This window comes from Triticum urartu, chromosome 6A, assembly GCF_056163025.1.
Source record: "Triticum urartu cultivar PI428250 chromosome 6A, HENAU_Tu73, whole genome shotgun sequence".
Taxonomy (NCBI): Eukaryota; Viridiplantae; Streptophyta; class Magnoliopsida; order Poales; family Poaceae; genus Triticum; species Triticum urartu.
In genome coordinates, this window is record NC_141878.1 from 74,481,329 (window position 1) to 74,492,672 (window position 11,344).

Sequence of the window (11,344 nt, forward strand, 5' to 3'; positions counted from 1 at the left end):
AACCTCATCAAGCAGGCTCGCGAGAAGGCGGAGAGACCAAGGCAGGGGTACCTCGCGAGGAACCCGTGACGCAAGCCATGACGATCGAGACCAGGCGGGCGCCGGCCTACGCAGTGTCCTTGTTTCCCCTTTGGTGCAAAGGGGGCAAGCACAGGCCAAGGCATCGGGCAAAGGTTACCATTCCGGTGCAACGAGACCAAGACCAGCAGAGCGGCAGGACGGAGGTCACCGTGGAGCCCAAGACGACGTCATCACCAGTACTTTTGGCAGCCGAAGACCACCTTTGGTCAGGATAACTTGTACTACATGTTCCCCTTCAAAATGGCCAATTGTTGGCGCCCTTCCCGCTCATTATTTGGGGAGAGGCCCAGGGCCTCTATAAATAGAGCTAGCCACCACAGAGTAGAAAAACATCGAGAGATCTGGTAGAACCCTAGCAGAGAGAGAGAGAGGCAACCGAACTCACCCAAGCAGTTCATCGCACCAGCTCAAAAACACCTCTCGCAAGGTTGTTCTTCCTTTATACTGTCCATCATCAGCCCCCTGAGGCAATCCACCACACCACGCACTGGAGTAGGGTATTACACCACAACGGTGGCCCGAACCAGTATAAACCTCGTGTCCCTCATGTTGTTCGTTGTTTCCAGCTTAGATCACGCGATGAGATTAGACATAGATCGGTAGGGGAGAGATCTCCGCGCGCACCCCAGTGTTCGAACCTCAAGGGTCTGCCGGAATCCAAAATCCGACAGCTCCTAGCACCACTAAAAGCAAGAGGGTGGCCAGGTACGCTCGGATCCCTGTATTACATGCGCGGAAATGGAAGAATTACCCATATGATCAACATGGGCTTTATCAGGTGCATTGTGAGAAGCCAACCATCATTCTTGAAGCAGTCACATCACAAGACCTCTGGATTTGTAACTCTTTCTTTGACATGACCCACATAATGACATCAACATTCTTTAACGGTCTCCATTGTTTGCTTGGGTAAGTGCGGGTCAGACTCCTCCGTGCAACTATACCATCAATGGTTCATGAATTCAAGATGGACTACTATCTTTATGATGGAATCTATCCTCCATGGGGACCTTCTTCAAAACCATCTCTGAGCCAAGGGGTCAGAAAATATCTCACTTTTTCCAAAGACAGAAAGGAGCTAGAAAGGATATGAAGAGGGCATTTGAAGTGCTTCAAACCCGTTTTATAGTTCTTCGGGGACCTGCAAAATTATGAAATTAAGAGAAGTTACGGGAGGTGATGGCAACTTGTGTGGTCATGCACAACATGCTCATGGAGGATTAAGGTGAGGCGGTTCGCAATCGTTTGTATTTTGAGCACATGTGTAATCCTACCCAACTTCCAACACATTGTTGGGGAACGTAGCAATAATTCAAAATTTTCCTACGTGTCACCAAGATCAATCTATGGAGTCATCTAGCAACGAGGGAGGAGTGGATCTACATACCCTTGTAGATCGCGCGCGGAAGCGTTCAAGAGAACGGGGTTGATGGAGTCGTACTCGTCGTGATCCAAATCACCGATGATCCTAGCGCCGAACGGACGGCACCTCCGCGTTCAACACACGTATGGAGCAGCGACGTCTCCTCCTTCTTGATCCAGCAAGGGGAAAGGATAGGTTGATGGAGATCCAGCAACACGACAGCGTGGTGGTGGAAGTAGCGGGATTCCAACAGGGCTTCGCCAAGCACTGCGGGAGGAGGGAGGTGTGTCATGGGAGGGAGAGGGAGGCGCCAGGGCTTGGGGTTTTGTGCTGCCCTCCCTTCCCCCACTATATATAGGGCCAAGGGAGAGGGGGAGGGTGCAGCCTTGCCCCTTCCTCCAAGGAAGGGTGCGGCCAAGGGGGGGAGGAGTCCATCCTCCCCAAGGCACCTCGGAGGTGCCTTCCCCCTTTAGGACTCTTCCTTTCCCCTCTTCTCTTGGCGCATGGGCCTCTTGGGGCTGGTGCCCTTGGCCCATGTAGGCCAAGGCGCACCCCCTACAGCCCATGTGGCCCCCCGGGGCAGGTGGCCCCACCCGGTGGACCCCCGGGACCCTTTCGGTGGTCCCGGTACAATACCGATGACCCCGAAACTTGTCCCGATAGCCGAAATAGCACTTCCTATATATAATTCTTTACCTCCGGACCATTCCGGAACTCCTCGTGACGTCCGGGATCTCATCCGGGACTCCGAACAACTTTCGGGTTACCGCATACTAATATCTCTATAACCCTAGCGTCACCGAACCTTAAGTGTGTAGACCCCACGGGTTCGGGAGACATGCAGACATGACCGAGATGACTCTCCGGTGAATAACCAACAGCGGGATCTGGATACCCATGTTGGCTCCCACATGTTCCACGATGATCTCATCGGATGAACCACGATGTCAAGGACTTAATCAATCCCGTATACAATTCCCTTTGTCTAGCGGTACGATACTTGCCCGAGATTCGATCGTCGGTATCCCGATACCTTGTTCAATCTCGTTACCGGCAAGTCTCTTTACTCGTTTCGTAACACATCATCCCGTGATCAACTCCTTGATCACATTGTGCACATTATGATGATGTCCTACCGAGTGGGCCCAGAGATACCTCTCCGTCACACGGAGTGACAAATCCCAGTCTCGATTCGTGCCAACCCAACAGACACTTTCGGAGATACCCGTAGTGTACCTTTATAGCCACCCAGTTACGTTGTGACGTTTGGCACACCCAAAGCACTCCTACGGTATCCAGGAGTTGCACAATCTCATGGTCTAAGGAAATGATACTTGACATTAGAAAAGCTTTAGCATACGAACTACACGATCTAGTGCTATGCTTACGATTGGGTCTTGTCCATCACATCATTCTCCTAATGATGTGATCTCGTTATCAATGACATCCAATGTCCATGGTCAGGAAACCGTAACCATCTATTGATCAACGAGCCAGTCAACTAGAGGCTTACTAGGGACATGGTGTTGTCTATGTATCCACACATGTATCTGAGTTTCCTATCAATACAATTCTAGCATGGATAATAAACGATTATCATGAACAAGGAAATATAATAATAACTAATTTATTATTGCCTCTAGGGCATATTTCCAACAGTCTCCCACTTGCACTAGAGTCAATAATCTAGTTCACATCGCCATGTGATTAACACTCACGGGTCACATCGCCATGTGACCAACATCCAAAGAGTTTACTAGAGTCAATAATCTAGTTCACATCACTATGTGATTAACACTCAATGAGTTCTGGGTTTGATCATGTTATGCTTGTGAGAGAGGTTTTAGTCAACGGGTCTGCAACATTCAGATCCGTGTGTACTTCGCAAATCTCTATGTCATCTCCTAGATGCAGCTACCACGCTCTATTTGGAGCTATTCCAAATAACTGTTTTACTATACGAATCCAGTTTACTACTCAGAATAATCTGGATTAGTGTCAAAGTTTGCATCGGCGTAACCCTTTACGACGAACTCTTTTACCACCTCCATAATCAAGAAAATTCCTTAGTCCACTAGTTACTAAGGATAACTTTGACCACTGTCCTGTGATCCATTCTTAGATCACTCTTGTACCCCTTGACTGACTCATGGCAAGGCACATTTCAGGTGCGGTACACAGCTTAGCATACTGTAGAGCCTATGTCTTAAGCATAGGGGACGACCTTCGTCCTTTCTCTCTATTCTGCCGTGGTCGAGCTTTAAGTCTTAAATTCATACCTTACAACTCAGGCAAGAACTCCTTCTTTGACTGATCCATCTTGAACACCTTTAAGATCATGTCAAGGTATGTGCTCATTTGAAAGTACCATTAAGCGTTTTGATCTATCCTTATAGATCTTGATGCTCAATGTTCAAGCAACTTAATCCAGGCTTTTCATTGAAAAACACTTTCCAAATAACCATATATGCTTTCCAGAAATTCTACATCATTTCTGATCCATAATATGTCAACAACATATACTCATCAGAAATTCTATAGTGCTCCCACTCACCTTTTTGGAAATACAAGTTTCTCATAAACTTTGTATAAACCCAAAATCTTTGATCATCTCATCAAAGCGTACATTCCAACTCCGAGATGCTTACTCCAGTCCTTAGAAGGATTGCTGGAGCTTTGCATACTTATTAGCATCTTTCAGGATTGACAAAACCTTCCGGTTGTATCACATACAACCTTTCCTCAAGAAAATCGTCGAGGAAACAATGTTTTGACATCCTATCTGCAAGATTTCATAAATAATGCAGTAATCGCTAATATAATTCCAACAGACTCTTAGTATCGCTACGAGTGAGAAAGTCTCATCGTAGTCAACTCCTTGAACTTGTTGGAAAACATCTTAACGACAAGTCGAGCTTTCTTAATGGTGATACTTACCATCATTGTCTGTCTTCCTTTTAAAATCCATATGTACCTAACAGCCTTATGACCATCAAGTAGTTCTTCCAAAGTCTACACTTTGTTTTCATATATGGATCCTCTCTCAGATTATATGGCCTCGAGCCATTTTGGAATCCGGGCCCACCATCGCTTCTCCATAGCTCGTAGGCTCATTGTTGTCTAGCAACATGACTTCCAAGACAGGATTACGTACCACTCTGAAGTAGTACGCATCCTTGTCATCCCACGAGGTTTGGGAGTGACTTGATCCGAAGTCTCATGATCAATATCATAAGCTTCCACTTCAATTGGTGTAGGTGCCACAGGAACAACTCTTTGTGCCCTGCTATACACTAGTTGAAGTAACGGTTCAATAACCTCATCAAGTCTCCACCATCCTCCCACTCAATTCTTTCGAGAGAAACTTTTCCTCGAGAAAGGACCCGATTCTAGAAACAATCCCTTATTGCTTTCGAATCTGAGACAGGAGGTATACCCAACTATTTTGGGTGTCCTATGAAGATGCATTTATCCGCTTTGGGTTCGAGCTTATCAGCCTGAAACTTTTTTCACATAAGCGTCGCAGCCCCAAACCTTTTAAGAAATGACAGCTTAGGTTTCTCTAAACCATAGTTCATACGGTGTCATCTCATCGGAATTACGTGGTGCCCCTTTTAAAGTGAATGTGGTTGTCTCTAATGCCTAACCCATAAACTATTGTGGTAATTCGATAAGAGACATCATGGTATGCATCATATCCAATAGGGTGCAGTTATGATGTTCGGACACACCATCACACTATGGTGTTCCAGGCTGTATTAGTTGTGAAACAATTTCCACAATGTCTTAATTCTGTGCCAAACTCGTAATTCAGATATTCATCTCTATGATCATATCATAGATATTTTATCCTCTTGTCACGACGATCTTTCAACTTCACCCTGAAATTACTTGAACCTTTCAATAATTCAGACTCGTGATTCATCAAGTAAATATACTCAACATCTACTTAAATCATCTGTGAAGTAAGAACATAACGATATCCACTACACGCCTCAGCACTCATTGGACTGCACACATCAAAATGTATTACTTCCAACAAGTTGCTTTCTGGTTCCATTTTACTGAAAATGAGGCTTTCAGTCATCTTGCCCATGTGGTATGATTTGCATGTCTCAAGTGATTCAAAATCAAGTGAGTCCAAACGGTCCATTTGCATGGAGTTTCTTCATGCATATACACCAATAGACATGGTTTGCATGTCTCAAACTTTTCAAAAACGAGTGAGCCCAAAGATCCATCAACATGGAGCTTCCTCATGCGTTTTATACCGATATAACTTACGTGGCAGTGCCACAAGTAGGTGGTACTATCATTACTATCTTTTGGCATGAACATGTGTATCACTACGATCGAGATTCAATAAACCATTCATTTTAGGTGCAAGACCATTGAAGGTATTATTCAAATAAACAGAGTAACCATTATTCTCCTTAAATGAATAAACGTATTGCGATAGACATAATCCAATCACGTCTATACTCAACGCAAACACCAAATAACGATTATTTAGGTTTAACACCAATCTCGATGGTAGAGGGAGCGTGCGATGCTTGATCATATCAACATTGGAAACACTTCCAACACATATCGTCAGCTCACCTTTAGCTAGTCTCCGTTTATTCCGTAGCTTTTATTTCGAGTTACTAACACTTAGCAACTGAACCGGTATCTAATACCTTGGTGCTACTAGGAGTACTAGTAAAGTACACATCAACACAATGTATATCCAATATACTTCTATCGACCTTGCCAGCCTTCTTATCTACCAAGTATCTAGGGTAATTCTGCTCCAGTGGCTGTTCCCCTTATTACAGAAGCACTTAGTCTCGGGTTTGGGTTCAACCTTGGGTTTCTTCACTAGAGCAGCAGCTGAATTGCCGTTTCATGAAGTATCCCTTCGTGCCCTTGCCCTTCTTGAAACTAGTGGTTTCACCAACCATCAACAATTGATGCTCCTTCCTGATTTCTACTTTTGTGGTGTCAAACATCGCGAATTTCTCAAGGATCATCATATATGTCCCTGATATAGTTCATCACGAAGCTCTAGCAGCTTGGTGGTAATGACTTCGGAGAAACATCACTATCTCATCTGGAAGATCAACTCCCACTCGTTTCAAATGATTGTTGTACTCAGACAATCTGAGCACAAGCTCAACAATTGAGCTTTTCTCCCTTAGTTTGCAGGCTAAGAAAATCGTCGGAGGTCTTATACCTCTTGACGTGGGCATGAGCCTGAAATCCCAATTTCAGCCCTCGAAACATCTCATATGTCTCGCGACATTTCAAAACGTCTTCGGTGCCTCAACTCTAAACCGTTTAACTGAACTATCATGTAGTTATCAAAACGTGTATGTCAGATGTTCGCAACATCCACAGACAACGTTCGAGGTTCAGCACACTGAGCGGTGCATTAAGGACATAAGCCTTCTATGAAGCAATGAGGACAAACCTCAGTTTACGGACCTAGTCCGCATAATTACTACTATCAACTTTCAACTAAATTTTCTTTAGGAACATATCTAAACAGTAGAACTGAAGCGCGAGCTACGACATAATTTGCGAAGACCTTTTGACTATGTTCAGGATAATTAAGTTCATCTTATGAACTCCCACTCAGATAGACATCCCTCTAGTCATCTAAGTGATTGCATGATCCGAGTCCACTAGGCCGTGTCCGATCATCACGTGAGACGGACTAGTCAACATCGGTGAACATCTTCATGCTGATCGTATCTACCATACGACTCATGCTCGACCTTTCGGTCTTCTGTGTTCCGAGGCCATATCTGTACACATGCTAGGCTCGTCAAGTCAACCTAAGTGTTTCGCGTGTGTAAATCTGTCTTACACCCGTTGTATGTGAACGTTAGAATCTATCACACCCGATCATCACGTGGTGCTTCGAAACAACGAACTGTCGCAATGGTGCACAGTTAGGGGGAACACTTTCTTGAAATTATTATGAGGGATCATCTTATTTACTACCGTCATTCTAAGTAAACAAGATGCAAAAACATGATAAACATCACATGCAATCAAATAGTGACATGATATGGCCAATATCATATTGCTCCTTTTGATCTCCATCTTCTGGGCTCCATGATCATCATCGTCACCGGCATGACACCATGATCTCCATCATCATGATCTCCATCATCGTGTCTTCATGAAGTTGTCTCCCAACTATTACTTCTACTACTATAGCTAACGGTTAGCAATAAAGTAAAGTAATTACATGATGTTTATGTTGACACGCAGGTCATAAATAAATTAAGACAACTCCTATGGCTCCTGCCGGTTGTCATACTCATCGACATGCAAGTCGTGATTCCTATTACAAGAACATGATCAATGTCATACATCACATATATCATTCATCACATCCTTTTGGCCATATCACATCACATAGCATACCCTGCAAAAACAAGTTAGACGTCCTCTAATTGTTGTTTGCATGTTTTACGTGGCTGCTATGGGTTTCTAGCAAGAACGTTTCTTACCTACGCAAAAACCACAACATGATATGCCAATTGCTATTTACCCTTCATAAGGACCCTTTTCATTGAATCCGATCCGACTAAAGTGGGAGAGACAGACACCCGCTAGCCACCTTATGCAACTAGTGCATGTCAGTCGGTGGAACCAGTCTCACGTAAGAGTACGTGTAAGGTCGGTACGGGCCGCTTCATCCCACGATGCCGCCGAATCAAGATAATACTAGTAACGGCAAGTAAATTGACAAAATCAACGCCCACAACTACTTTGTGTTCTACTCGTGCATAGAAACTACGCATAGACCCAGCTCATGATGCCACTGTTAGGGAACGTAGCAATAATTCAAAATTTTCCTACGTGTCACCAAGATCAATCTATGGAGTCATCTAGCAACGAGGGAGGAGTGGATCTACATACCCTTGTAGATCGCGCGCGGAAGCGTTCAAGAGAACGGGGTTGATGGAGTCGTACTCGTCGTGATCCAAATCACCGATGATCCTAGCGCCGAACGGACGGCACCTCCGCGTTCAACTCACGTACGGAGCAGCGACGTCTCCTCCTTCTTGATCCATCAAGGGGAAAGGAGAGGTTGATGGAGATCCAGCAACACGACGGCGTGGTGGTGGAAGTAGCGGGATTCCAACAGGGCTTCGCCAAGCACTGCGGGAGGAGGAAGGTGTGTCATGGGAGGGAGAGGGAGGCGCCAGGGCTTGGGGTTTTGTGCTGCCCTCCCTTCCCCCACTATATATAGGGCCAAGGGAGAGGGGGAGGGCGCAGCCTTGCCCCTTCCTCCAAGGAAGGGTGCGGCCAAGGGGGGAGGAGTCCATCCTCCCCAAGGCACCTCGGAGGTGCCTTCCCCCTTTAGGACTCTTCCTTTCCCCTCTTCTCTTGGCGCATGGGCCTCTTGGGGCTGGTGCCCTTGGCCCATGTAGGCCAAGGCGCACCCCCTATAGCCCATGTGGACCCCCGGGGCAGGTGGCCCCACCCGGTGGACCCCCGGGACCCCTCCGGTGGTCCCGGTACAATACCGGTGACCCCGAAACTTGTCCCGATAGCCGAAATAGCACTTCCTATATATAATTCTTTACCTCCGGACCATTCCGGAACTCCTCATGACGTACGGGATCTCATCCGGGACTCCGAACAACTTTCAGGTTACCGCATACTAATATCTCTATAACCCTAGCGTCACCGAACCTTAAGTGTGTAGACCCTACGGGTTCGGGAGACATGCAGACATGACCGAGATGACTCTCCGGTCAATAACCAACAGCGGGATCTGGATACCCATGTTGGCTCCCACATGTTCCACGATGATCTCATCGGATGAACCACGATGTCAAGGACTTAATCAATCTCGTATACAATTCCCTTTGTCTAGCGGTACGATACTTGCCCGAGATTCGATCGTCAGTATCCCGATACCTTGTTCAATCTCGTTACCGGCAAGTCTCTTTACTCGTTCCGTAACACATCATCCCGTGATCAACTCCTTGATCACATTGTGCACATTATGATGATGTCCTACCGAGTGGGCCCAGAGATACCTCTCCGTCACACGGAGTGACAAATCCCAGTCTCGATTCGTGCCAACCCAACAGACACTTTTGGAGATACCCGTAGTGTACCTTTATAGCCACCCAGTTACGTTGTGACGTTTGGCACACCCAAAGCACTCCTACGGTATCCGGGAGTTGCACAATCTCATGGTCTAAGGAAATGATACTTGACATTAGAAAAGCTTTAGCATACGAACTACACGATCTAGTGCTATGCTTAGGATTGGGTCTTGTCCATCACATCATTCTCCTAATGATGTGATCCCGTAATCAATGACATCCAATGTTCATGGTCAGGAAACCGTAACCATTTATTGATCAACGAGCCAGTCAACTAGAGGCTTACTAGGGACATGGTGTTGTCTATGTATCCACACATGTATCTGAGTTTCCTATCAATACAATTCTAGCATGGATAATAAACGATTATCATGAACAAGGAAATATAATAATAACTAATTTATTATTGCCTCTAGGGCATATTTCCAACACACATAACCTGCGACGTTTCAGGATTTCATCCAAATGAATCAACATATTCGGTATTGAGGAACTCATGAGCATCTTCCGAATGAACTGATTGAAACTATGGGCGCTTCAAGGGGACAACTAGAACATATACCGTACTAACTTTAATTTAAATTTGAACTATTTTATTTTAAAACTTCATATTTGGATTGTAATATTTATATTTGAACCATTGTACATGTTGTTTATGGATGAAATGTGTTATTTCTATAATTATTTTGAGTGCTTGGGTATAGAAAAACAAGGGCGGATATTTGGTGCATAGGGTTGGATGGTCGACTCTCCAATCGGTGTCCGCAGATGTTTGGTGTGTCTGAATTGGCGACCCTCTTTGGATTTGCCCTCAAATGCCTCTTCAAACCTAACCCTTCAAATTTGAGAAGTAAAAAAACGGTTCGTAGTTGAACTCTAACAACTTAACTCCCTAGAAAAATTACACAAAAAATAATTTCAAACACAAATTTAAAATACTTGACTGCATAATTATATAAATATTGCACATCATACATAGCATAATTATACAGTTCATCACTAATAGCACAACTACACAAAATTAAACTACTTCTCATCATCGCCATGGGCGCAGTACCCGTTGAAGTCGTCTGTGTCAGATGAGATAGGGATCAACCCCCCCCCTCCAACCGCCTCCCACCTCACACCCACCCACCGGAGGGTCCGGCCTCGTCGCCATTGGTGCTAGGCCGAGTCGGCGGCATCTTCACCTCCTTGCCTGTGGGCTTGGCCATGAGCTCGTTCAACATCCTGCCATTCTCCTTGGACTCGGACAAACTTCATTCTCGGCAGTGGCGGAGCTGGAGAATCGTTAAAGCATGTGCACACCGTAAAGCATTGTTCAAAATATCGTCTGATTCATCGATTTATCATTCGATTTATCGCTTATCGCTAGGCGACTGCTAAGATTATACCTTATCTTTGCTATTTATCATTTGGGCCGATTTACCGCTCCGACAAGCGATTAATCAGGAATCTAGCGATTAATCGGACCGGTCCTATTGTCAGAAACTCCAAAACAGGGCCTCCCCTTCAGTATACTGTCGCACATCACACTTCATCCCCCGTTCGATGGGACATGTGTTGTGGTGTTGTCCTATTTACCTGTCATTGACTTATATTGTTTATATGGAATATGTAGTTATGTATTGATATAGTGTTGTCCTATTTAATGGATTACAATGCACTGATGGTAAATTCTATTTCTACCTTATTAGTGCTTGGAATATGGGAATAATAAGCAAAAACCAACCAATCAAAATTACCTTATTAGTGCTTGGAATATGGGAATAATAAGCAAAAA